The sequence below is a fragment of the Rhinatrema bivittatum genome, chromosome 10, assembly GCF_901001135.1.
Source record: "Rhinatrema bivittatum chromosome 10, aRhiBiv1.1, whole genome shotgun sequence".
In the NCBI taxonomy this organism is placed as follows: Eukaryota; Metazoa; Chordata; class Amphibia; order Gymnophiona; family Rhinatrematidae; genus Rhinatrema; species Rhinatrema bivittatum.
The window spans coordinates 76,561,606-76,565,647 of NC_042624.1; the positions used below are offsets into that span (position 1 = coordinate 76,561,606).

A 4,042-nucleotide genomic window follows, 5' to 3' on the forward strand; every position below is an offset into this window, starting at 1 on the left:
TAAAACATCTCCATCTAACACAGAAGATAACTTAGAGCTCGGGGAGCGCTGCCAACGCTGCGGTGACTCGGCAGAACAGGCTGCCTGACTCCTCCCCTGCGCCGGAGGTAGGAGGTGACTTTATGCGACTGCAATGACCGCACGCCCACTGATTTATTTATTTTTTTAATCTGCGCGCAGCTGCAATAGAAACCTTCCCAGTGTCCGGATCAGTCTTTGGTACATTACGCATGCGTATGTGCAGTGACCGTGGGATCTGTTGCCCCCCCTGCGTTAGATGCGTTTTCGTGCTTGGATTATGGCGACCGTGGGTGGCGCTGTCCGTCCCAGTACGGCAAGCGCACACCTTAAGGAACGAAGACTGCGGCCTCGTGTCACACCCCTCGGAAAAAGCGAAGGCCCGGTGCTCTCTGCGGTCAAAGGTGGGATTTGTTGCCTTCGTATGGCTGTTGTCAGGGTTCTTCTGTCAGTGACAGTGGCGGGAGGTCATCGCTCAGTATTCGCTTTAGGAGAAAAGTTAGTGCTGGCAGTTTATTTTTAAGGTCAGGAGACTTATAGGTAAATTGAAAATGTTAGTCGCTTAAAAAAAAAAAAAAATTGATTTTGCGACTCCGCCGGGACTCGAACCCGGAACCTTTGAATGTCTTCATCCTCTAGAAGTCCAATGCGCTATCCATTGCGCCACGGAGCCACCTGTTGGATTCACTGGGCAACGGCCATATGAGTGATTGCCAAACTGATCATTGTATATTCATGTAAAGTATGTTGTTTTTTGAAATTGGAGATTATTTTGTCAGCAGTTCTTAATGAGCCAATGTTTCCTGGTTTCTTCAGAATACATAATAGATTCCCTTTTCCTTTTGTTTAGTCTTTTAATGCTGTTCCAAGATCTCTTTTTTACTTATATACTCTGTATATTTTTTTTGTACAGCATTTTCTTTAGAAGCATTTTCTTCAGAAATTTGTAATATTTCATTTTAACTAAACTGTAATTAGAAGGTACTAACCCAAGGACTTGATTTCAATTCTATTTTTTTTCCTCTGCAGAATAAAACTGACATAAAACCAGTTGTTCTTTGTTGTTCTTTGTTGTTCTAGAAAATACAGCTCTGAGTTGAACTCGAAAGTACTCATGCCTTCTTCTAAAAAAAAAAATTAAGGGAGGAATAAGGGGAAGAGCAGGAACAGATTTGGGCTTCTGCTGCTCTGTTGGTTTGTGCTGCTCTCCCTTCCCCACTGTGACCCTCTCTGATTTCCACCCCATCTCCTTGCTGCCACTGCCCCTCTCCTGGTAGACCTGATTCAATTCCGCACTCCTGATCTGGATCTGTGATCCTTTTCCTTTGTGCAGAACTCAGGGCTCCAGCTTTGGCTCCGCTGTCATGTGAGGCAGTAAGCGCAGCGCAACGACTGAGTCAAGCTGACTCCATCCCTGCACTCGCTGCTATTTAATGATGCCGGAGCCAGAGATGCTGCCCTCCCATACCTCGGAGGTATGGGAGGGCAGCATCCCATACCTCCAGTCGTGCACTGGACTTCCAATCCCGATTGGAAGTCCAGTGCACGACTGGAGGTTGGCAGGGAAGTGGGAGACAGGAATTTGACTGTCCTTCTCCCAACTTTTGCTGGTCTAACCATGGGCCTAGGGGAAAGAGTTGATAAAAGGGGAAGAAAGAGACCTTTCTCCACAATGACCATGTAAACTCTCAAGTCACTACTTTGACTCGCCGACTGCTTCTGCTTACAGTTCTGCAAACATTCTAATCGCTCAGGACCGCCAGATACTTGGGACCTGGATTGGCAACATTGAAAACAAGATACTGCGCTTGAAGGACCTTTCCAATATGGAAAATCTTACAACTGTTGCTACTGAGCACGGCACCACGAGCAAGGGTTATCGCAGAGTCTCCCCCCAACCCCCGTCAGCTGACTTTGTGGCTCTGACTCCCATGTTGGGGCAGACTGGGCTGCTGGTGACCAGCTTGAGGTCACATGCACACGTCCGGGTAAGGGGGATTATATGGAAGGAGATCGATGGTATGTGTCTGTCCCTGCTTTCTTCCGTCTTCCAGCTGAGGGGCAGCTTGGTGTTCCTGGTGGGCACCCACCCATTGCAATGGCCCTGTACTCAATTACAAGTGCCTTCAGCTACTCGTTACCTGTCCTCTCTTGTCTAACCCCCTACACCCCTCCTCATGACCTCCATTCATTGAGTAAACTGCTCTTATTTGTACCAGTCCCCTCTATCTCCATCTCCTCCCAACTTGCACCTTGCCGCACTGTATGCCGTGAATAGACTTCCTGAGTTGGTACGTCACGAATGCTCTCTGACAACCCGAAAATCCACCTTTTTAAGGTTGTTTTTAAATCTTAAACCCTGGATCCTTCGATCACAGCCTTGCAGACTTTAGTCATGGTCACTGTAATAAGAATATTTCCTGGAGCCTTTTATTTTTCTTGTCTCTGTGTCTTGTCTAGATTACAAGGACTGTCACTTATGTGTATCTCTACAGTGCTGTGTCTGTAGTGTTTTATTTATTTATGAACAATTGATATTCTGTTTTTCTCAAGTTAGTCGCAAGCCAGATTACAAAGAAATAGAGAACAATCAGGATGATATGAAAACAAAAAATCAATCAGTATGTAGCAATGCCTAAATAAGGTAGATTTTGCATGGATATTTTGGGAGTAAATAATGATGAGGGGTAGCAATAAAGAATTAACAGTATAAAGTAAAGGGCACAAAGAGTACAATGCATAGATAGATACATTAAGCATTTGAGGCCTATATAAGTTAAGCATCAGGTGCAGTAATAGTAAGAATCGTTTGAATTGCTCCAGTGGAATGATATAGAAATGATAAGTAACGGTAATGTGTAACAACTTATTTTTCTCCAACCACCAACTCAGTCGCTCATGAGGACAAGGAGTACCCCTTCTCAGTTGGCCAGCAGATGGCGCCGAGACATCATAAATAGATTTTTTTTTTTTAATATTCAGGGAAGGGGAAAAGAGACTTTTTCCTTTCTCCATCTTCAGTCCCACTCCCCAGACATCATACCCGGGCAGCATTAGATAACCATTGCCTGCCCAAGACTGGAGGGCACCTCTCCCAAGTCACATCCTTAGCACTGCTGGTTGACTGGCGAGGGCTTCCACCAGAGCAGCAGCTGTTTTACTTCCCTCCCGACCAGCAAGCGGGGAGCAAGGGATCCAAACCCGGGACCCTCTCCCCACCCCCATGTCATAGAGTACAGGCATGGAGCAGGGCCTAGACCTAGAGTATTGTTTTCTGATCATCTCTTTGTCTAGAGAACATTAATTAGCGCATCAAGTGCTTGCCTAAGTCACTGTTTATAATATATCACTCTTAATTTAGTGTAAAAATGCAAGTGAGAAAGCGGATGTTCATACATAGGCCAACAAATAGCCTAGAGATGTTGCACTATCTTTGGTAATCATTACATTCTTAAAAAACACTTGCATGCCTAATTAGTGCTTCTAAAATGATTATTCCAAATCATAACAGGAAAAGAGGCTCCATTAAAGGGAATGTCGGACCCAGGGGGTCTCCGCTTCTTTGTGATGGAGGAAATGGTGTTGCCGCGAGGAGAAGATATATCTCGGGTACCCCTGTGGAAGGAACAATAATGGATTTATGAATGGGGTGCAATGTTCCCCACGGGGACTTAATCAGGAGGTGGAGCGGTTTGTATTAAGTGAATGGTTTCAAACAACAGGCCGCAGTAAGGAATCCTATTGGCCGATAGGACTGTCATTTAAATACCCAGAAAACTTAAAAATAAGGGCGGGCTGTGCCCCATGCTTGCTGTCAGAGAGTCAGGTCAACGCCACAGAGCCCACATTTCAAATTTGAAAACATTAAAGCTAACTGAAGTTCTTAAAAAAGGTAACCGCATTTGGCCTGCTTTGTTTTCATTTCAATGTGTGTTCTAATATGTCCTCTAATACGTTTCCTAACGCTTTTTTTTAGGGACACATTCACATTTGTTGAGCTATAAAGGAAGATATTGTACTATGC

At 44.9% G+C, this 4,042-nt stretch overlaps 1 non-coding gene across 1 annotated transcript; it reads right to left on the bottom strand.

Moving 5' to 3' along the window:
- Positions 1–606: 606 nt before the first annotated feature.
- TRNAR-UCU lies at positions 607–691 on the bottom strand. The gene is given in 2 exon segments: positions 607–642; positions 655–691. It is a non-coding gene; the product is annotated as a tRNA-Arg (tRNA).
- Positions 692–4,042: the final 3,351 nt, after the last annotated feature.